This window comes from Pseudonaja textilis, chromosome 3 (genome assembly GCF_049901715.1).
Source record: "Pseudonaja textilis isolate UNSWEBS1 chromosome 3, rPseTex1.2, whole genome shotgun sequence".
NCBI lineage: Eukaryota > Metazoa > Chordata > Lepidosauria > Squamata > Elapidae > Pseudonaja > Pseudonaja textilis.
The window spans coordinates 147,084,708-147,108,785 of NC_141992.1; the positions used below are offsets into that span (position 1 = coordinate 147,084,708).

The 24,078-nt window shown below is 37.0% G+C and overlaps 1 long non-coding RNA gene across 2 annotated transcripts in view; it reads right to left on the reverse strand.

The window, feature by feature from the left end:
• Positions 1-346: 346 nt before the first annotated feature.
• Positions 347-24,078, reverse strand: part of LOC148126359 (uncharacterized) — a 36,000-nt gene continuing 12,268 nt past the window's right edge. The window contains exons 1-5 of one of the 2 annotated variants that reach the window (XR_015743163.1): positions 19,935-20,025; positions 11,820-11,995; positions 10,526-10,577; positions 3,132-3,191; positions 347-682 (exon numbers count right to left, since the gene is read on the reverse strand). This is a non-coding gene — a long non-coding RNA (uncharacterized LOC148126359). Of the gene's footprint in view, positions 683-3,131; positions 3,192-10,525; positions 10,578-11,819; positions 11,996-19,934; positions 20,026-24,078 lie in introns of those variants that run through there. The other variant, XR_015743162.1, reaches the window with a different exon arrangement.

The window sequence follows — 24,078 nt, forward strand, 5'->3', positions numbered from 1 at the left end:
AAACCATTTTTTTAATCACTCTCTCATCATAAAATGCAAGTTTGCTTATTTCTTGAAAGAAATGTAAATATGCAGAGGAAAGTAAAAGCCAACTACTAATTAAGGTTCTAAAAACAAACTGAGAACAATTGTTTATGTTTCGTCATCTACTCAATGCTTTTCACTCTGTAGAATGTAAATACTCAGAGGTATATTTAATTTTTATTCCTAAAATAATACAATTTCTCTGCTCCTCCTAGGATTAGGTGAGAGGTGTACCATTTAGTTTCAATAACATTTTAATCTGTACATCAAAGTCATAGAACATTTCAACTGTCTCATTGAAAATAAGCATAATAAAAACTAGTACAGTTTAACATCATCCTTTTTAATGAAGGAGAAAGATGTGCTGGCTTACTTTTGCATTATTCCTGCAACACAAGGTTTCATTTCAAGACAGCCCCTTTCATTCCACTGGTATCAGGAAAAGGAAAGGGGAAAAAAAAATCTTATTTTCTTAAAACACTGTGGCTTGCAAAAAAATAACAGGTTGTAAATTTCTTCTTTTACAGCTCCACTGAGAGAATCACAGCCATTGCCCTTCTTCCTTTCTCTCCTTTGTAATTGCCTCTGCAAGTTGAAGCATCAGGTCAAATGGCCAGAGCTTTGCATGGAAGCCTCATTCTCTGCAGCATGATTATTCCTGTGTTGTTGTTTAAAAGGAAAAAAATAAATAAATGAAAAGAACATTTGGGGTTTATAAAGAGCTCTGAAGCCATTATGTTATTCCTTCATTCAGCATAGTTTTGCATCAAGTTTTGCTAAGCGTATATAGAACACTGTGTACATATTGCAATCTCTGGCAACTCTTCTGGACCCATATCGGTCGTGAGCCACATTTTAATGCTTTCCTGACAAGATTGTGCTATGTAAGAACCATGGAGACTTTTTTTAATGATGGTTATGATATGTCATTTATAAAAAGGTTAGACCTGATCATTTTCTCTCTCTTTTTTTTCCCAGTATCTGGTTTATGATCTGTATTTTATATTTCCAAAATAGCTATGCCTATTGTCTAATTATCACATCTGAGAACACAGTTTCATGCTGTACTTCTTGGAGAGAGCACCTTAAAAAAATGAGGCTGCTGAACCTCTATTTTATGTTCTAAAATTTGAAGATGACAAAGGGAAGAGGTAACCCAAAAAGCATCTTCTCAGTGGCTCAAAGATACTTGGCTAGAACCAGCTCTTATGACTGTCCAATGGCAAGTGAATGTTTTTAATTATGACACTTTTGACTAGCTATGCATCTGAAATATGTTGACATTTTTAACAGTTTTAGGGATTTCGGTGGTATTTTGCCTGCCATATTTTTTTTAAATTAGAATTTTACTGCTGTTTTATTACATTTCATCAAATTTTATGGTATTTTATTGTTTTGATACCTGTTCATGCTCTATTTATTGGAAATGTAAAAAGCAGGTGTGAGAAATTATCTCCATAAAAATCACCATCATATAGAAACTAATAAAGACAATTTGATCACAGGTCAATCTGAATCTGAAAACCCGCTATTTATGTAAGCAAATTTGCAGTTTCCAATTGCTTATTTTAAAGTCAGATTTTTTAAAAAGTTATTATTTATTTATTTATTACATTTGTATTGCCACCTATTCACCATGGCAACTCATGAGCTGATATTCCTATAAATCACGGATAGATACCTGATTCACAGTCCATATTTAGCCATGCTATAGTTTATCTGGTTATGGCTTTGTAAATACATAATCTCAATCTGTACAGGTAGTCCTTGATTTACGACCACAGTTGAGCTCAAAATTTATGTGGTTAAGCAAGACATTTGTTAAGTGAGTCTTTCCCCCTTTTACGACCTTCCTTGAAGGTCATAAAGAAGATTCACTTCACAGTGAATCATGGCAGTTGATAAGTTAGTAGCATGCTTGTTAAGTGAATCTTACTTCCCTATTGACTTTGCTTGTCAGAAGGTTGTAGAACAGGATCATATGACCTTGGGACACTGCAACAACCATAGGTCTGAACCAGTTGCCAAGCATCTGAATTTTGTTCATGTGACCACGGGGATGCTTCGAAGGCCATAACTGTGAAAAATGGTCATAAGTCATCTTTCTCAGTGCCATTGTTACTTTGAACAGTCACTAAATGAACTGTTGAAAGTTGAGGACTATCTGTATTTTGAAACAGTGGACAAGTGACTAAGAAAGAAGACAATGTCTTTTGAATGCCCCTTGCTCCAGTTTATTTATTTTTATTTGTTTGTTTGATTTGTCAATCGCTTACAAGATAATATGTATAAGTATAAACATGAGTAAGAATACAGGAAATAGGTACGAATAAATGGGGACAATAGGACAGGGACGGGAGACACAATAGTGCACGCCCCTTAATTCATTCATTCAGTTAATTCATATGAGCTACGAAAACTCTTTTGCTATTTTAATTTTTTTTAATCCTTTTTAATTATAGTTGACTAGAAAGATTCAGAAGTTACAAAAGGAATAGCCACTGAACAATATAACGGTATAGATATATGGAGATAGGAATGGCACATCAATGTCAGCTCATGTGATTTTCTCATTAGCTTAGTGTATTTCTTTATTCTGATAAACGGCTTAACACTCCATGAATCCTGACCAATTATTTTTCTTTTCATCATTCTTTTTCTTTTTCTTTTTTCTTTCCTCCTCTTTCTGAATGGAAAGGTACTTTAATCAGATGCCTTTGGGAAGGACAGCTTCTGTCACTTGGATTTTTTACCTTTTCTAAAGCATTACAGAGTTGATGAAACATTTGACAATAGAGGGAGAGAAAAATGGTGATTTCCAAAATTAAAAATGAGGATAAGCATCTATGGTTTGCTTGCATTGTTTTCATATGGTTGTATCTGAGAGCACGCAAAGAATGAAAGAGATATGGCGTGTGTGTGTGTATGTGTATATATATATATATACATATATATATATATATATATATATATATATATATATATATATATATATATATATATATATATATATATATATATATATATATATATATATATAAGCAAGGCAGGATCACTGATTCGAATGAGACAACCATGCTTAATGACTTAATGTTATGTGTTTTTACCTTTACTGAGTTCAGCAATTTGAAAATGTGTTCAAAACTGCTATGGTCCCGTACAGATTCCTTGGGAAAAAAGCACAATTTAATTCAATTCTGAGTAGTTATATACACTTTCACTGTAACTGCTGTGCAACTTAGATCATTTGCTTATTTTGCTCCAGGAAAATCAGGCAGAGGTTGAAACAGGGGGCGGGGGAACGGACTTCACATTTTGTATTAAAATGGATAAGACAATATGTAACAATCTGCTGGTCCAACAAACAGAGCTCTATTAAAGACTACAGGGTTAAATGCATTCCATTTTATCTTCTTTCAGCTCTGGTTAATCCATTCCCACTGAAAATCTCTGCCCTTATCAGGCTGGCTTGATGAGGAATTCTTCTTGTTATCCTTTTGAAATTTTTTATACTTATTCAGCTGCAGTTCCTTCAAGTTTACAGGACAGAAACAGCTAGCTCCATTTGCTAAATAAGTTCAAGGTTAGAACTCCGGGAAGGACATCTATATGAACTAGGCCTCATTCTTAAATTTCCTCATCAATTTCTATGATCAGATTTTATTACCATTACTAGAGATGTTTAAGTGTATATTGTGTATTGGGAATGACAATGTTCAGTATCTTTTTTATATGTATGGATTCTCTTTCTTATTCCTGTTTCTCTTTCATAATCCCGCCAACTCACTTTTCAAATGTTTTTCTCTAACCCTAATCCTTACCCCATCCCCATTTTATATATTGCTGCAGGGCAAATTTGTGACTGTCTCTTTATGTTTTTCTTTCTTTAAATATCTATAATAATACAGTATACATTCACCACAGCTTGAGAGCTTCCAGTATCTAGCACCCAAAGCTGTAGGACAATATTTCAGAATAATACTGAAAACAATAGTTAGGACTCTCATTTTATTTGAAACCAACATAGTTTACACCATGTCTATTGTTATGTAATTATTCTATGGTTTCACACTTTCCTGGCTTATTTTCCCCCCAAATGTGTACAGAAGCATATATATTATAAAAAGTTGCATTCAAATATGTCCAATAGAGAAAATTATCTATTCAATTACATCCATCCGGTAAAACTGATACATATAGATCAATGTTGGTACAATTCTTTCAAAAAGTTTAAAAGTCAAGATGGCGACTCTCTGTCTTGATTGCCCTGTCTGCTTCATTCATAAAGGTTTCTGCTCAGGCATTGAAACCACCCTAACTGAGGAAAGTGGCAAATGCAGTTGAGAAGAACATTATTTTCCTAATCTCAAACGCAAGGCCTGTAGATGGCATACGCTGTAGGTGGGAATAATGTGTGGCAGTATAAATCACTGTATCTCAGAGTTACCAAGCTTTCAGATTGAGATTTTTAAAGAGCCTGACCTCTAATAAACACTTGAAAAAAAACACTGAAAGCTAGCAATTATTATTCAGGGTATAAAAGTTGAATCCAAGATCTAACAGATGCTGAAGTGGGTTAATACGATAAGCACTAACAACCTCTCTTAGCTGTGAGTATAGAATGGGGATAGGAAATAAATCCATGACAGATATTTTTCCCCCATCAAAATGTTGAAATCCCCTAAAGTGGACTGCAATATGGGCTGGCTAACATCTGTACATTCTATTTGTTGCCATCTGCTGTTCTAGAAAAGTTCAGTGTACAGTTGGAAAAATTACATAAACATCAGCAGAAATTTTGAAAAGAACATTAAAAGACCCATAAGATAGCTAAAACTGACAAGAATAACAAATGTCCTTGAAAAATTGCAGACAAACATATGCATCACTTTCACAAGAAAAGAATATACTGTTATTCAATTTTCAGCTGAATATTACCGCATTTACTGACTTTAGCAATAACATGTTATTCAAGTGGCCTACGGCCTATGGATTCTTTGTTTGTAGTCCATATTGAAAAATAGGAGAAAAGTGAAAATTTTTTGACTTTTTTTATTGCTACCTTGCCAAAGGCAATAGTAATTAAAGTAAAGAAAATTGAATGAATATATTCACTTCTGAGGCAGGTATCATGCTATGAGGCCTAAGTGAAAGAAAAAGAGAAACTGAAATAATTAAAAGTTAAGAAAATAACTATGCTAATTAGGATGCTCATTAGTCTTCAAAATAATAGGCAATGGTGCACAAGAGACAAACACACACAATGCTTTTGCTACTACAAAATAAGAAACATGTGACTATGAAAAACAAGATCACATTCCTTTTATCATTTTTAAGGTCCTCTCCCAAGACTACACAGCTCCATAGTGCCACTTCCAGTAATATCAATATGTTCAACTTGTTCAAATTAAAACCTGAATTCTTCCAGCATAACTGTTTATTCCTTTATTGTTGTTATTTTAGGGTCACAGATGCCAATTCTTTTTATTTTTAACTGATAGATATCAGACCACTTTAGTCTTTGAGAGTCAGAAGAGAGCTGAAATTAGTTTCCTAAATAACAATTTCTCTCAGTGAGAGTAGTTTAGTTTACTTTATTGTCATTGCACCTCGTACAAGAAAATCAAACACCATCTTCAGTGCACACCATGATTATGACCATGAAAATAAACACAAACAGACATCCTTCACCCTCCTCCACACATTGAACTGAAAACCCCCAACACCACACCAACACTGCACTACACAGCAGAATTCAAAAGAGCTACTGCCCTGGGATAGAAGCTGTTCTTCAGCCTATTTGTCCTTGTTTTTATTATTCTGTACTATCTGCCAGATGGTAATAATTCAAAAAAAAAAAAAGGGGTTGCCAGGATGAGATGGATTTTTGAGAATGTTTTGAACTTTCTTAAGGCAGCAGGAACTATAAAGCTCTTCCAAACAGGGGATAGGGCAACCAATGATCCTCTGGGCAATGATGTTAACCCTCTGGAGTGCTTTCCTATCTGCCACTGTGCAGTTGTACTACTAAAAGCCAGGTTCATCTAGATACATGTAATATATTTACATGAAACATACTCCTCTGGTCACATGGACATAGCTGTGTAATTGGATGGGTGTGAGCATGAAAGTGATCTAACTTTGGCTTCTTCTTAGATTTTCTTTCAACGTCCCAGTCTAGCTTTAGAATTCCCTTCCAGTAGAGTGCTAATGAGACTCCATCTTGCTTAGCATCCATGACCAAACAAGGTCAACAATAGAAATTTCTCTTAATGCCTATGGACATGGAAGTATAATGACAATTGCAGGGCATATAAAGAGAAAGCATTTTGTCTTGCAGCCATGTGACAAGATGGCTTTGTTTTCAGTACCACGGATGGTTAGGAGAAAGAGAATAACAGAGATGGAAGGGACCTTGGAGATCTTCTAGTTTAACTTCCTGCTGAAGCAGGAAACTCTGTACTATTTCAGGCAAATGGTTGTCTAATCTCTTCTTAAACATCTCCAGTGCTGGACCACTCACAACTTCTGGAGGAAAGTTGTTTCACTGATTAATTGTTCTCAGGAAATTTCCCATTAGTTCTAGATTGGTTCTCTTCTTGAGTAGTTTCTATCCATTGTTTCTTGTTCTGCCTTCAGATACTTTAGAGTATAGGTATTGTGGTTCACCAGCAGCCAGTGCAGACAGCAGCAGAATCGGACAGTGGGGAAGAACGGGGACCCATCAGGGAGTCTGGAGAGGACTCAGATGAGGGTCCTGCATCTGATGCAGAGATGGGGCCGGGACAATCTTGGAGTGGGGTGCTGTCTTCAGAGCCTTCAAAGTCTGGCAGCAGCACAACAGAGGACCCAGGTGAGCCTGTTCCCAGTGTGTGTGTGTGTGTGTGCGCGCAGAGCTGCTAGAAGGCGAGAGCAGCTGAAACAAAAGGGATGATTCAGGAGAAAGGCTGGGAGATGATTGCCCCTCCTATAAGGTATAAAGGTCAGGCCAAGATGATGATACCTTTGCAGGAAGCAAAGTAGTTCAATCGGTTCAGAGTCATTCTTGAAGCTCTTTATACTTTGTTGACTTTTGTTTTGTTTTGTTCTTCAGTTGATTTCTTTTCTAGTTCATTTGATACTTCTGTTTTTGGCAGCATTTCACAGAACTCAAAGGTGTGTGCTTATTTTGGGGTTAAACTCAAGGCCCAGAAGCCAGATCTGGCTCATGGGGTGCTTAGATCTGGCCCATAGGGTCAGCCTCGAAATAGCAAAGGAGGTCCATTTTTGCTGGTAGGGGGCTGCAGGAGGCTGTTGTGGCCGAAAATAGGGTGTAAGGGGCCTTGTGATTTTTGCTGGCAGAGGACTATCAAAACAAACTAAAAACAAAACAAATGGAGAAATGTTTTCCCTTTGGCATTTGAGCATGCAAGAAGGGACAGGAAAGGAGAAAGGGAAAGAGAAAAGACAAAGAAAAAGAAAAAAAGATGGGAAGAGAGGAAGTAAAAATAATGAAAGAGGGAAAGGAAGAAGAAAGGAGAATGAAGAGGGAATGAAAAAGAAGAAAAGGAAGGAAGGAAGGAAGGAAGGAAGGAAGGAAGGAAGGAAGGAAGGAAGGAAGGAAGGAAGGAAGGAAGGAAGGAAGATTATAATGATAGTGAGAGAGAGTCTTGGAAGTGTTCTATTAGCATTTGGCCACCACAGGTACCCCCAACACGAGTCCTGTGCCACGCCTGCCATGTCCATGCCCACCCCCAACCATGCCCACCATGGCCATGCCCACCCCTTGGCCCTCTGAGGTCAAACACAACCCTGATGCATCCATCAATAAAATCAAGTGTAGCACCCCTGTTCTAGATTGTCTAGTTTGCAGCATGCCTCCAAAGTCTTTATTTCTCAAAGGCCTGAATTGTGTCAAAATAACCAGATCATGATAGTTTGATGTTTAAAGTCACATGATAGTTTAAAGTATCATGAGGTTATTAGGTAAAATTCCTGAAGTGTTGTGAAATTTCATCATTTTTTATGAAAAGAAAAGAAAAAGAGAACGTTTTTTTAAAAAAATATTCATGCTATCAATTGAGGTGGTCCAGTAAATGATTCATTTTCTACCTTACTTTTTTCTAGTTGGCCTTTCTTGATCCAGGATAAGTGTCTAGTTGCCTTTCCTAAATCAGGGGGCCTTTCAAACAGTCACATATCCTGGTACCCCCATGGATTGACTGTTGCAATCTGGTGTACATGGTGTTGTCCCTGAAGAGAAAAGTATAGCTGGTCCAGTGTACAGAGGCGCAGGATTGCATAATAACTTGATTACATTACTAGCTTGTTCTTGAGCATCATCACTATATCTTACGGCTTTTTAAAGTCTTTAGTTTGATATATCAAGGTGAAATGTCTCATATCACCATAGTTTCACACAATCTCAAAAACAAATGTAATAAAAGAAACTGCACTTTGGATATAGTTACCTTTTGTAATCAATTGTAATCTCTCATCAGTGTGTTGGTATAAAATGTACATATGTTGGTGGTGTGGTAGAAGTCACATGTATGGGTCTGCTAATAGCATTACTTATGAAGATACTTATGACATCATAGCAATAATTGAGGGCCATGTGAAAGGGACAGCTAGTGATCACAAGCCACAAAGATTGTGATACTAGCAGTGGAGAAAAAGACATGTGAGAAGGATGTGAAGGAAGGGAGAAGCATGTCACAATGTTAAAAACTGAAGAGGATTAAGTCCAGAATAGGGAATTAAAAGTGGCAGAAAGGCTCAGTAAGATTTATAGCTTGGTGAATAAGAACTGCTAATGAGGGGATGATTTTCCTTGTAATGTAAATGAAAAGGGAAACTGAAACAGCCTGTAGCAGTAGGCATTAGAGATCAAAAGTAGCTTCTTTGACTGCGAAGGCTGACCTGCTCATATTTGACGTTGCTGTTTATAGCTTCAATAAGTACTTGAAAAGGTTGGCTATGAGAAGCAATAAGGGAATCCTGGCTTTTATCTTTAAGCATGGCTCTTAATAACAAGTACCTTTGTGAAGGACAAATTTCTATTGGCAACTAGATATATTAACAGCTCTGTTCATTTCACATAATTTCTTAAGTCTTCGTTCAGGGGCTGGTAGAGTGAACAGTACATTCATCCTAGCCCCAAATTCTCATAATTGTTAGGGTTGTTCAGCAGAACCTTTCCAAAACATCAGGAGAGAGGCAGGTGTTTAAGAGGGGCTAATACTTAAAAGATTATACTTACCTTCAAACAAGTTTTTGTGAAGTGACAAAGAAGTTGATTTCCATACAGCCACTGCTTTGAGCTCCTTCTTTAACATTAAGCTCCAAAAAGACAATTTTCTTGTGATTTGTTGGTACCTGAGGGCTCCCGGTTGCCATTTTGAAAATGGGGCATAGAGGAAATGTGAGCAGAAACATCCTATTCTTTTCTTAACCCTATTTCAGTTCCATATTCAAAATGATAGTCTGTCTGCAACTACAGTGTTGATTTTAAAGTAAAAGTGATGAAAAGTGAGGCAAGCTACCCATTCACACAATGTCATGCAAGGCTATGACTTAAAACATTTGTCCCATCTGAAAAGCCCAAATTACAGTCTATGTTAGCAAAGGGACAATGAAAGAATAATGTTCTTCATCCATATTTATGGTGGGACAGTGTAAGTCAGATATAGCTTGTGCTGCCTGAACTAAATGGTGGTAATGTACCTTGAGAGCAGGCAGATGTGAACACATAGTAATACACTGCCTATGCAGATGGCATTAATTTGAAGAAGCCTGCTGAATGATTGCAGCATTGGAGTATTGTCCCATGAGTGCAATTTGTACTTGAACTTATTCAAAAGCTGACTTGTAGCCCTTAAGATTCTTAATTAGGGGGTCTTTTGTTGTCATTATTGTAGAGCAAGTGGACTGAAACGGAGAGATTATGCTCTTAAATCAGTGATACTCGAAAAGTGGGAAAGCCATAAGCTTTCAAGTCTGTCAATGACTCTTTGATCTCTAGTCAGATTACATTATTATTGTTGTTATTTTTTTCCTTAGTAAGACAATAGTGCATTCAAGAGTTACATTACTACCCTGTTTCTCCAACAATATGGCCTCCCCCAATAGGAAGTCCCAGCATGTTTTTATAGGCATGAAATGAAATTAAGCCCCTCCCCCCAAATTAAGGCCTATATTAAAACATGCGAAATGGGGGGGAATGGTGGGGAGGGCTTGCCGTTAGGAAGTACTTTTGTTGCACACCCGGATATGGTGCTGCCTGCGTTGACCCCAATACGAAGTGCCCCACCAATGCCGAGGTCAGCATCCAAGCCATCGCCGCCCGCCCGCCCGAAGATGCAAAGGGGTGGAAATTAAGTCACCCCTAAAAAGACAGCCTAGCCATTTTTTCGGGGCTCAAAAAAAAAAAAAAAGACCCGGCCTTATTATATGAGAAACACGGTAATAGGAATTCAACCATGAACCTTGCTTCTCTTTACTGTGCCAGCAGAAACCTTACCAACTGAATATCTTCTTCTCATGCTTTTATTCCAGTTATTGGACTGGTGATGCTATATGAGAGAAAAAAGGGAAAAACTTAATCAGCCTGTTTAAGTTTTCCAATAAGAAGCAATATATTAGTTACAAAGAAATATACGTATCACGGTATAACACTTTCTAGTATTGCTGCCCCAATGTTATTAATTTGGTTTTTTTTCGACACTGGGTCAAGATTTAGTATTTTCAATCTAACATTTCCATAGGATGAATTGTCTAGAAATTGACAAGCCCCTTTTCCTTCAAGAGCACATAAGACACTTAGTTATGACTGAATTATAACTAGGCTTTGTAGTTCTCAATAACGAATCAATGAGACATGTAAATGAGAGTCTTATAGGATGAAAATGAACTTCATTTGCAGAGAACATGATCACGGAGGTTTTATAAATCTGACAGTATCTGCAAAGGAATCTGAGAATGATCTTGGGAAAAATGAGGAAGGGAACCAGCTGCCCTACGAATGATCAGATAAAAGGAGGAAGAGCCCAAGACTGAACAATAGGACAGAGAAAGAAACTTAGAAAGGATCTGCCTTAACTTAGTAGGTGATAAAAAGAGAAGGCAGAAATTTGTACTTTCAGATTTGCAAGATTCTGTTAATATAGTTTTACAATAAAGTAGCATTTCTGTCTGGCCTACTTGGGAGGCTGACAGTAACCTATCAGTAGCAGCCCCAAAATGGGGTTCCTGGTCTCTCTCAAAAAGCTAATTGTTTGGATTTTTCCATGCTTCAAACATATTTGGAATACACTTCTAGCATGTTTTCCAGCTACTTCTTCCTAATTGTATTCTTCCCCATGCAGAAAAGAAAGTGAGGAACTGTAAACCCATGATCCACAGTCTAAAGTCCATAAACAGTCTAAATCTGCTCCAGTGGTAGGATTCAAACATTTTTACTACCAGTTCTGTGGGCATGGTTTGGTGGGCATGGTGTGGCTTGGTGTGTGTGGCAGGGGAAGGATACTGTAAAATCTCCATTCCTGCCCCACTCCTGTGGGAAGGTTACTGCAAAGTCCCATTCCCTCCCCACCCCTCTAACCTGCTTTCCAGCTTCATTCTCCTGTGCAGGGCAACAAAAGAAGACCCAGCTGATCAGCTGGGACTCGGGAGGCAGAGAATAGATAGGGGCGGGGCCACTCAGAGGTGGTGTTTGCTGGTTCTCTGAACTACTCAAAATTTCCACTACTGGTCCTTCAGAACTGGTCAGAACCTGCTGAATACCACCTCTGATCTGCTCTCATTGGCAAACTTACTTTATTTTCTTTGACACTCGGCAGCCAGTATTATAATAACTGTGTTTAAAAGACATTTCAGATGATGACAACCTGTGGGAGAAATATGTGGGCTCTGTAGAATTGTTGCTTCAATTTGCAAATTGCATAACTTATTGTGTGGCACGGCTCTGTCAAGGATATTCCACATTCTGCATCTGAAAAGACCATGTTGTTACAAGTTAGAAATTGTCACTGCAGAAGCCTCATTAAGAAATGTTAAACTCCATTAACCCTATCCAGGATGGCAAAGGCATAATTTCACAATGAAACCTTTGGAGGACCACCACTTCCTTACCTTTATTTGTAAAAAAATGTGGGTGCAAAGAGACATAATAGCACAAAATACAAGAAATGAGTTGACAATGAAAGCCATTTAATGAACATGCATGCAGTTAATGCAATTTGTGCTATGAATCAATCCATAGTGAAAATGAAGGAGTGAGACAAAACTGCTGAAGGTTTTTCTTGGGCAATAAAGATTTTGCTTCCTGAACACTTCTGGGTATATCTTATAGATTTTTGGTGCTAATCATGAAAAGAATCTGTAATTTAACCGATGATGTACCATTTTTATACAAGTCTCTTATATGGCAATATATATACTTCAGTACCTCAGTTAGTTATTCTGTACTCATGACAGAAACACATGAAAACATGGTGTTAGAGCATGCCAAATACACCAATTATAACTGGAATATCTGTAGAGATTTAAAAGTAATGGTTCTGCTCCTTGGAATGTAGCTGGGCTATACCAAGCATTGGGGTTACACACACAAATGGGACATTGTACAAGATAGTCACATTATATTAGAAAGAATTGGCCCCTCCAAAAGAATGTTATTTTAGCACAGGAAATCAGGGCATGTTCACTACATGTTGATTGACAAAGATATGTAACATAAAATTTTAGCTGATGAAAAATTTTATAAAAACAATGAACAAGGAAGGGGAAAGTTTTCATTATTTGAGACATATGTTTCAAAGACTAACTAATTCCAAGAGTAAGGAAGGCATTTTTGTTGGTTCACAAATCAGATATGTCATCATTGGCAAGCAATTTGAAAATCTATTAGTGAAGCCAGAGAAAATTGCCTGGAAAGCATTCAAGGCTGTAGTTGAGAGTTTTCTTGGGAACTACAGCACAACAAAGTATATTCAGTTGGCTGACAAACTTTTTACAGCATACAAGACCATGAACTGCAACATGTAGGTGCAGTCAGTGATAAATAGGGTGAAAGTTTTCACCATGACGTTGCCGCAATGAAAAAACTGTATCGGGGAAACTGGAATCCATCAATGCTGGGTGATTATTGTTGGGCATTGCAGCACAAGATACATCAGAAACTGAATACAAATGAAAATCAGTTGAAAAACACTTTTAGCCCTGCTGAACTCATGAAGCATTTGGAAACATCATACAATTAAATACATTGTCATGAAAAGTTAATTTCACACTTCTCAAGATTCCTATGTATCTCAGTCATTCTGAAATTATACTGTGTTCAGTTTGAAAGAGTCTATTATAATCACCAAAAGCTTTTCAGGAAGCAACCTTTGGAAAAAAAAGAGTATGGTACAGTGTTTTAAATGAAATAGACAGGAGAACACAGAGGGGGAAAAGTTTACCCTGGGTCACTTGGCCATTTTTGCCACGAAATTTCTATCTTTGCCAGCTGTCATTGAACGGAATGAAATATTAATATTGATTTTATGGTTAGGCTGACATATACTGCTATAATTCTCAGCAATGCTGTGTTTTGAGACAAAAGGCTATACACTATAAATGATTTTGGGGGGAAAGTTTTAAACAGTGCTCTTCCTTATTCTTTCAAAAAAATACCCCGGGAGCCCCATATATGAAAATACCTATTCCACACTGAATTGAATTGAACTAAAGTTTTAGCCAAGATGGCAAAACACTAGTAACTTCTGAAATAACTTCCTTGCTTGCAACAGGTTTTACCACTTCTAGCTAAACCCAGTGCCTCCCAAATCCCACTCAAGTGCCAGAAAAGAGCTCAGGCCATCCTTAGCAACATTACAGGAACTCATCAATCTAACAAGGCAGAAAGACAGATGAGGATTGATTATTATCTACACACCATAGAGGCAACTCAAAATGTGAATAATGGATTCACAGCCCCAGGACTCCTTTCACCTCCAAAGAGTATAGTAATGCAAGATCCATCCATACTGGAAGCCAGCTCCTCAAGTCTCAATTCATCCATCCAGAGAATAACTTCCCAGAGTAAACTCCTAGTATTATCCCCCATGACAACTATATCACTAAACCTTTCTAGGAGGCTTTCCTTCTGCCTGCAGAAATGTTGATTTTTATATTGCAACAATTAAATTAAATTGCAGCCAAAGTAGACAGTTTCCAACTAGCCCTGGATCTACAAATCCCCCACAGCAATCAGGGTGTTAATATGACAGCAGAGGTCAGCCATCTCAGTACTCAGGCAGCTGGTATCTCCAGGCATCAAGAAGCAATTAATTTAGCCAACTGCCACTGTGTGCTCCCAAAGTTCTATCCATCCATCTGTGAACCAGCATGATATTTATTGTTCCCACTTCCCTGTATGGTCTCCCTGCAATGGGAGACAAATTCTAAAAAATGTACATACCTTGAGCCTGCCCTTGGATGGTATCACAATATGGGGAAATACTATCAAAATACTAGGACAGCTAACGATGACTTAAGCTTTTCTCACATATTGGCTGAGAAATGAAGGCAGCACCATGGGGACTCAATAGAAAAATGATGCTGCCAAGGCATGTTTATGCCATGCTTAGATACAAATGAGAAAAGGCAGGTATTTGGCGTATGCTCCAAGTACTTAATACTCACAAAGATATAATTAATGACCAAACAGACTAGTAGATTTTCCTCTCTAATTTTGCAGTGCCTTTTTAAATTATAGAATAAAATAGCAATCATTTATTTTGAACTGTACCTTGAGTCAGTCTTAAATATTTTGGCCTGTATTTCAAATATTCCTGAATGTTGAGTTTGAATCCTCCTCCCTTTGAAACACTGATTTTAGTCCTAAAATATAACACTACATTTAAGGTGTTTGTTCATTAAGAAGCCTAGATTCTATCCTCCCCAAACATTCGCCTCCATATATGGCACTTCTAGAAATTAAACACCAAAGAAAAAGGTAAGTTCCTTCTTAAATGGAATACACACTGTTTTCCATGGTTAGCCTTGAGCCAGTCGTTGTCAGCCTGGGAAATATCACAAGTTGAGCAAATGTCACAACTTAAACATTGAAAAAATGATACAAAGAACAAATCAGATGAGTGCTCTGGATTATTATCTTTGTACTTTATTTACAAGAAGAATTTGCTACAGTTGCCATGTTGGAAATGCGAAAGGAGTCTGACAAATACAAGACAAGAAATTTGAGAAGAGATGAAGAGAGCAAGGGAAGGCAGATATTAGAATGATATTTGAGGAATTTAAAGATGGTTGACAGAATCTGTTTGATCAAATTTAAAATAATGGGTTGGTACTAGGAGGGAAGTTTAATGACTTTTTGCCTTTTTCACATAATACTTTTTACAAAAAGTTAGAAAAAAGAGAATATGTAGGTTTGGTTACCAACCTTAGTTACATCTATGCATATATAGCATTCCCTGGTGATAGTAAGGGCACAACACTTGATTGTGGCACATTTTGGCTAATATGCTACCCTCACAACCTGATTCCAATTTTATCCCATGCATTCTTGCTTTATTCTAGGTGAGCTGGGATGTTTTCCTAGCAGATAAAGGAATATATGAAACAATATATGCACATGGTAGAAATAAAGTTGTTTTGCAAAGATAGATATGGAGAGGTATAATGAATGCTAGTGGCATAAATTCAATTTAGTTTGCTTTGCTTTTCCTTATGTTCTATCTTAATTTCTGTGGCTTATCTTTGTTTTTATTTCTTTTATGCATTCACATACAAACTAAGATTACATAAAATACCTAAGCTATAAAAACATGAGAAAAGCTTTCCCGCTGGATCAAGAGCAAGATTATTCAGTTCTGTTTCCACAGTGATAAGCAGATCCCTGCGATAACTTCAAGCAGAATATGAGTTCTGTAAGATGCTTCCCATTTATATTTCCAGTAAATATTATTAAGAAACATATCAACAAGTAATATTTAGGGTACATATATTTTTCATGATTAATAACCAGTGGGGATTTTCTCAGATCCCCCCTTTAAAGTCAGAAGTTTGTTTCTCTGTTCATTTCTTAATCAAATTTGTATGCTGCCCAACCTCCAATGACTTTAACTGATTCATAGGCTATTGGTTATTGCTTCATCATTTCATACATTAAATTATTCATAAGAATAGAAAATAGTCACCCTATTAGAGAGATAGGTAGCACATACTGTACATTTAATAAATAAAATAAATAAACATAGGAAGAGTTGCTTCCTTTTCTCCACTGGAATCTTTGATTGTATTGCTCGATTAAATGATTCCTGGCACAGGAATTATGAGATGGTACTCTTTGTTAGTATTTTACCATTGAGTAAAACAAAGTTCTTTAATATAACTACTTTTCATAATATGTTGAACTAGAAGGGAGTCCAATACAGTACACTTACTCCTGTGTAAAAGAAATTAAAGAAATGCTGACATAAAATGATCTATAGATGCCAAGTATAGAGTCTGCTGGAGCTTGACATATTGCATTTTCAGATATCTGAATGTTTAGAAACATTTAGTCTACCTTGCCCCAGACAATCATCCGAGTTTATTCCTGCAGCCTGAAACAGCAACTACATCAGCATAAATACAGATTGCTCTACACTTTCTTTTACCTAGTTCATTTATTATTTTTTTTGTTGAAGGGAAATTTTTCTGTGAAGCAGTGACAGAGTAAAGAAGTTAACATATGAATATTGTTAGTTTCACACCCTTTCAGTTAATAGATTTGCTTTGGAACACATTTTTATTTTGTTCACATTTATCTTCAAGGAGGGTAGAGGGTAGAAAAAGTGATGTTTAAGAAGAGAAGTGTTTCAAAAATATTTCTACTTTGCTATTGCTAAGAAAATACATCTCTAGGACATTTTTTGATGAGGAGGGAGCACATTTCTAGTACTAATTTCTACATCAAAGCAATAATGATAATGATAATGATAACGATAACAATAGTAGTAGTAGTAGTAGTACAAAGTTGTTGAAAATGAGATGGTGAAGATCTTGTGGGACTTTCAAATACAGACGGATCACCATTTGGAACACAACATGCCAGATATTATGGTTGTGAGGGCCAAAACATACAATTTATTTATACTGCTGTACCAGGAGATGCCAGAGTTGAACAAAAAGAACTGAAAAACATCATGAAATATCTCAACCTGGCCATCGAAACTACACCGTTATGGATGAAACATGTAACAGTGATACCCATTGTCATAGTGGTACTTGGTACCATATCCAAGAATTTTACAAAATGCATCAAGAAATTGCAGCTTCCTGCAATAACACCAGCGGAACTGCAAAAAACTGCGCTACTCAGAACACCCTATATTTTAAGAAGATACTTGGTTGATACCTAGGATGCTGGCAGCAACCCATATCAAACATTAGTACCAGTTACTAGTATTTGTGATACCATTTTAAATGTTCAGTTGACTTGAGTTTCATGTTTAATGAATAAAAGAGATAATAATAATAATAATCTGGGGGTAATAGAAGAGGACAAAAACCTAGTTTTTATATTTCCAGGTCAAGATCATACTTATTCTCAAGATTTATTCAATCTCTTAGTTGGGTTGGTCATTGATCTTATGTTATGGAAAGCAAACTATCTTTCTATTCTGGCCAGTTGAGCTGGTTGATTGTCATGAAAAACATATGGTATTACTAACAACTGCATGGGCTTCACAGATTTCCCATTTTGCAAATAGAAACAAGTCTCAAATGTTTTTTCTTTTTCTTTTTCACCAACAAACTTCTCCGGGTTTGAAATGAAAGGCCAAAGTAGGATGCATGAAGCCCACAAATGACCACCTATCTAGTAGTTGACTCTAGGTCCATAAAATTTAGATGAGGCTGTTGCATTATATGCTGTATCATACCATAAATCTCATCTAGCCCATTAGAGATAGTTGATAAATCTGTTGGTCTTATACTAATTCAATGAAATTAATACACTTCTTCCTTGGTGAACATCTTGCTATTTGTTGCTAGAAGGTAATGTATAGCGTAAGCCATTTTCAGCTGACTGACGGGAATGCAATCCAAACACCTATCCATTAATATGTAAACAAAATTTGCAAATGTCAATAGGACATTTTACTTACACAGCACACACTGCATCACAGACTATAAAACTTTAATTGGAATATTTGGACTAATAAAATATTGATGATCTTGCATAGCCAGGCATACATTCATCATCTAATAGTATTTCGTTATCTATATCCAGATAGATAACCACAACTGAGCCCAAAATTTCCATTGCTAAGCAAGACAGTTTAGTTTTGCCCCATTTTATAACCTTTTGTGCCACAGTCATTAAGTGAATCTCTGCAGTTGTTAAGTTGGTACCATAGTTGTTAAAGTGAATCTGGCTTCCCCATTGACTTTGCTTGCCCTCAAGTGGTGATCACATGACCCCGGGATACTGTAACCATCATAAATGCATGCCAGTTGCCAAGCATTTAAATGTTGATCACATAAGCATAGAGATGCAGCAACGGCCTTGTGAAAAACAGTCATAAGTCACTTTTTTCAGTGCTGTGTTCAGAGGTGGTATTCAGCCAGTTCAGACTAGTTCTGGCATACCGGTAGCAGAAATTGTGAGTAATTCGGAGAACTGGCAAATACCACCTTCTGGCTGGCCCTGCCCGCCCAACCCACCCTTTTTTGTCCTATATTCCCTTGTTTTTTAGCTCAACCGATTCGGGCAGCAGGGTGAATTGCCGTGCCTCAGCTGAGCTAAAATACAGCTTACCTTACTAGTGCTGATACAGAGAGCATTTTTTGAGTGCTGCATGCAAAGCGCACTCTCATAGAACCAGTAGAATCCCACCATTGGCTATGTTGTAATTCCGAATGGTCACAAAATGAATGGTTAATCAATGACTTCCTGAACTACTAAAGCTGTCCTTGTCATGACCTCAAACTGGTTGAAAGAGTGCATTAGGGCAAGAATTTTTGAACCAAGGTATCCCAAATGGGTAAATATATAGTCCATAATCCAGAACCCATGACTCCTGAGAGAATGAAATTTGGGGAAGTCATGGCTGTTCAGTGCTACTGTGTTGATGAGCTCCTACTGTAGTCCCATGTTCTTCATTTTTAACATTCTATGAATTTCTCAGCCAGTCTTACACTCCTTCACTTCTTCCTGCAGTCACTTATCTGCTGGGAAAGGAGAAGGGGATTTCCAATGCTCTCTTCCAGATTCCCATGAGGAAACTTAGTGGGGAAGATGGCAGCTGGTATTCATTCTTGCTCCCACTCGTAGTCATTCTGTTTCTCTGTTTAGGTAAGGAAATATCTTTCAATCAATATCCCAATGGGGCACAGGTTATCTAGTTTTCTAGTAAAAGAGCACTCTTCTCTCAAATAAACTATAACTTACATTGAGTGGGTTATAGGCCACTGAACACAATACACCTTACTTCAAAGTAAGTGTGATGACCCGGGGCATGGCACAAAGGCAACAGAGTTAAATAAGCAAGAAGAGTCCCTTTAATTATCTCCAACTTTGCCCCCAATGTCCAGGTTATCTTCGCCCGGAGAAAAACTCTCAGGAACAGCCTTTAAGTGGAGAAAATTCAATCCAAAAACAAAGTACATACAAACTGTAACTAAAAATTCAAACAAACCACACTGCAGTAATTAACTTGATAGGGCAGGAGAAGGAATTGCAGCCTTGAAAGCACAGCGAAACACATACAGTTGGGAAGATGCCAGGAACCCAAATAAGCATCGACGATACCAAATAACTCACAATTTGCTTCCAACAACTTGCTGTGTGGAGCTTTCCTTTTTAAACACTGTGTTCTCAGCTGCAGCTAATGAAGGGAATCAGGGGCATTTTCTCCCCCGTAAACCATGCAACTCACCTTGCTCCCTTCTCTGTTCCTCCCTGGGTGCCCTAGGATGAAGAGAGGGTGGGCCTGGATCTTCCTCCAAATTCCCTCTCCTTGCTCTACCTCTCCTCTGCTCAGCCCAGCCAGACTTTGCCCTTCCCCAGTTTCTTCCACAGCCAATGGAGCCATACTTCCACTCTCTGTCGGCTGCTTGGCCTCTCCCTCTAAATCACATTCTGACAGGGGCATGACAGTAAGTTTGCATCAGGTTACGTTTGGGGTTGGGGGGTGTAATTTGGTTAAAAGGTGTTATCCTTCTCTCATTTAAATGTTGCGTTTCTCAATTCATAGCTGAAAAAATAACTTTAGTAGAAAGAATAAGAATGACAGCATGCAAACTTGCAAGGCTTTAGATGGGCTAAATATCATCCGTGGTCTTTGTATTTCAAAGGTGATGGAACAATATTTTCTTTTCTCTTAGAAAACTGGATAAATTCAGGTACTAGGAATGCTTAAGTCTAGCAAAATAAGCTATCCACTTCTAAGTAAACAGTGAAAATTTTCTGTGGTATTTCTGGAATGCAAAGTAAGATTTACAAGAAGTGCCTAAACTTACATCTGTTTTATTGTTTCTGTTCCCTGGAATTCAATTAAGATAATATTTTGAAGAACTGGGTGAAAGAACAAGAATGTTTTTGAATTACTGCTTTAAAATGGCACAGTTGTAATGTAGTCTGATTCCAAAGCAAGAAAATGTGGTAAAAAATTGATCAGTCGATGGAATGGTAGAATATTTATTAATTTATTTAAGTACATTATTTCAAATTCTATCCTAATTCTTGTAGCAGGGTTGTATACAAGGGAATATGCATATTTGAATACATTAAAAATATGAGACAGTATCACAATAGAAGTAATGATTTACAAAATAATGAAAACATCAAACAAAGAATCAAACAGTGTAATATAGTTTGCTGTTTTTGTAATTATACATTCTATATGGTAGACTAATATGACATGATTCTTACACATTATACATGATTGAGAATGGACTATGTAGTTTCCAGACCAAAGTACAAATTATATTCAGCAATGGAAGTTGTTCAGAAATCTTTTTTGCTTCTCATCAGTTTTCTGTATAAAACAGACAAGAAATAAAAGAAGAAAATGCCATTAGCTGGACACCAGAACATTTGATTTTCATTGCGCTACATGACCATTTCGTTTTGCTATTTTCATCAGTCCATTTGCCCTCTAGTCTCATGGTTTGATAAGCTTCCTTCAGGCAAAGAAATTTAGACTCCTTTAGATTTACAAACACAGCTGGAGAAGAGATGGGTATTGGAAGTCCAGTTGAAGAAGATCATTTTATTAAACCAAAGTGGGTTCAAAAGTTGCTAGCAATCTCAGTATGAAATAATTATCACTAATGCATAACTTATTTCCTTCATCCATCATGTAAGAGAAGCCAAGGTGAAGTCCTCATGCCACAGCTCTTTTGGGATTCTCTCAGGAAACTTGCAACCAGATATGAGCAGTAAGCCTTTCTTTGTGCTTAACCCACAGATACAAGTAGACAAAGAAGCTCCAGGTAGACAAGTCACCTATGTCATCACCTTTACTCTACTCTGGTTCAGAGAGTTGCTCATTATTCAGTAAGAAAGGGTTTGCTTGGTGTTGATGGAGTAAGACCAACCATGGCAGTAGTTGTCCTAAGCTGTTCTAATATATCCAGCTGATTGTTAGATTCATTCACATTCAGTACTTTTTCTTAAGTTTGATCTACTTGAATTCATCTCATTATTTGATTTTCACAAAGGTTATTTGAGATAATGTAAGCTAAAACAATAGGACAGGGCTGGTTTAATTCAAAGTTAATGGGAATTTAGTAAGGGCTGTCTTGAATGGAATCAAAACTAACTGTAATAATCAGAGGCAGAGAAATATGCCATTTTTATTGTTTTGAACATTATCATTGAACAACTATCTTTCCCTAATGTCTCCAATTTTTCAAAAGAAAACAAAGATAGCAGTTTTCTTCACATTATTATACAGCTTCATCTCCTACCATCCTGAATTATCTTTTCTTTATTATTATTTTTAAATGCAGATCATTAATTGCTTTTCAGCTTAAAATTGCATAGGTGTTTATCAGTGCACAAAAGTTCCCCTTTTCTTTATTTTTCTCTTACTACTTTATCGTTGTTATCGTTACATTTATTTTCAATAAAAATAGAGATTACTGAAATTAGGGCATCCTTCCAAGATTCTGGAATATGATTCCCCTTTAGGATAGAATTCATTAAATCCTTCACCCGAGGAAGTAGTTGATCCTCAAAAATGTTGTAAAATCCACTTATGACTGTCACAGTATCTCCATGGTCACGTGATCAAAATTTGGATGTATGTATGATGGAACCAGCATGTATTTATGATGGTTGCAGCATCCTAGGTTCCTATGATCATCATGTGTTACCTTCCTAGCCAACTTCTGACAAGCAATGTCATTGGGGGAATAGTAATAACACTTAGACTTATATACTGCTTCACAGTGCTTTACAACCCTCTCTAAGTGGTTTACAGAATCAGCATATTGCCCCCAACAATTTGGGTCCTCATTTTATCCACCTCAGAAGGATGGAAGGATGAATCAACCTTGAGCCAGTCAGAATCGAAGTGCCAAATTGGAGGTAGCCAACAGTCCGCAGAAGTAGTCTGCAGTATTGCATTCTAACCACTGTGCCATCTTGTTTTTTTAAAGGAAATGTTGCTTCCATGTCTTCACTTCTACAAAGCTGGATTCATTTAATGACATTGTGATACACTTAACAATCACAGCAAAAAATATCCTAAAATCAGGCATAACTCACTTAACAACTGGAATGGAAATTCTGGTCACAGTTGGGGTTGTCAGTTGAGGACAATTTGTATTGTTATTTTTTTTTAAAGGAAATACCACTTCCATGTCCTCACTTCTACTAACCTTGAAATTCTGAGCAACATGAACTAATCAGTATTCTTTTCCACTGACCAATAGTCCACACACTGAAAGACACAATTTAGTAACTATGAGGGAAATGCAGATTGCTGCTGTTCCACTGAATATGTGAAACAGGAGCCAGGATAAGGGGAGAGATCAAAGATCCCATCTATGGGAATACAACTGGCTGATAAGCTGCATCAATGCAACCAAGAGCCCTGTTGCTGTTATGTAAAAAAATTGTTATTCAGTCAGAAAGTAATCCGTTCAACTGCAGCATACAAAAGCTGTAAGATAAAACTGGTCCTGAGCTGATTCTGAACTGGTGCAAATCTCAGAAAACTCCTAAGATAATGTAGCATTGGTTTCTTGCATAGCTTAGTTTATAAGAATCTGTAGACAACATTTAGGCTAAGTATTCCAGCATTGTTTGCCTTGATTTCCTTTATGCATAAATTGCTAAGAGCTGGGAAGTGCCTAGATCTCATAATGCTTAAAATGCCACCTGAAATTGCTGTCCTTGGGCACAGTAAATTGTGGACTACAGTGGTCATATATCCTAATTTATAGAAGGCAAGACTCTCTCTCAAGAGCTGTCAGAAGCTACTCTTCCATTTGAAGACATCGTCTACATACCAATCCTCTGGTTCAAAGATAAAAAGTAGAGCAAAGGATTTGCAGTTACCCAGCAACAATTAATAGCTGGACAGCAGACTGAGTAAGCACAAAGGTCTTCTCTCTATGGTCTTTAGTAATGAATTTCAATTTATTTTATGGCCAGTCTTTTTAAATTTACATCAAGGCATACAACATTAGCATGCTAATCTGTTTCCTCTTCCCCCCACCCTCTTTTAAAGTGCAGCATTTGGTGGTGGTGGTTTTCTTCTTAGTGATTTCTTTCTTCAAAGTGATATGTAACTATTACAGTCTCAGATTGCCTTTCATCCAATTTAAATAATAATTTTAATCTTGATTCGGTCAATTCGGCAACCCAAAATGACTTTGAAAATCAATTTGATTTAGAGTTTCAATTAGAATTAGTTCTATGTGATTTTTCACATCTAATGCGGGGGGTGGGGGAGAGATGTTTTTTATACAATATATGTGAATGTCTTTCAAAATTATTGAATCATTTTGGAGGCATCTGATTTAATTATTAATTTTCCAATGTCAAGAGAAACAAATGCAAAGTCATAT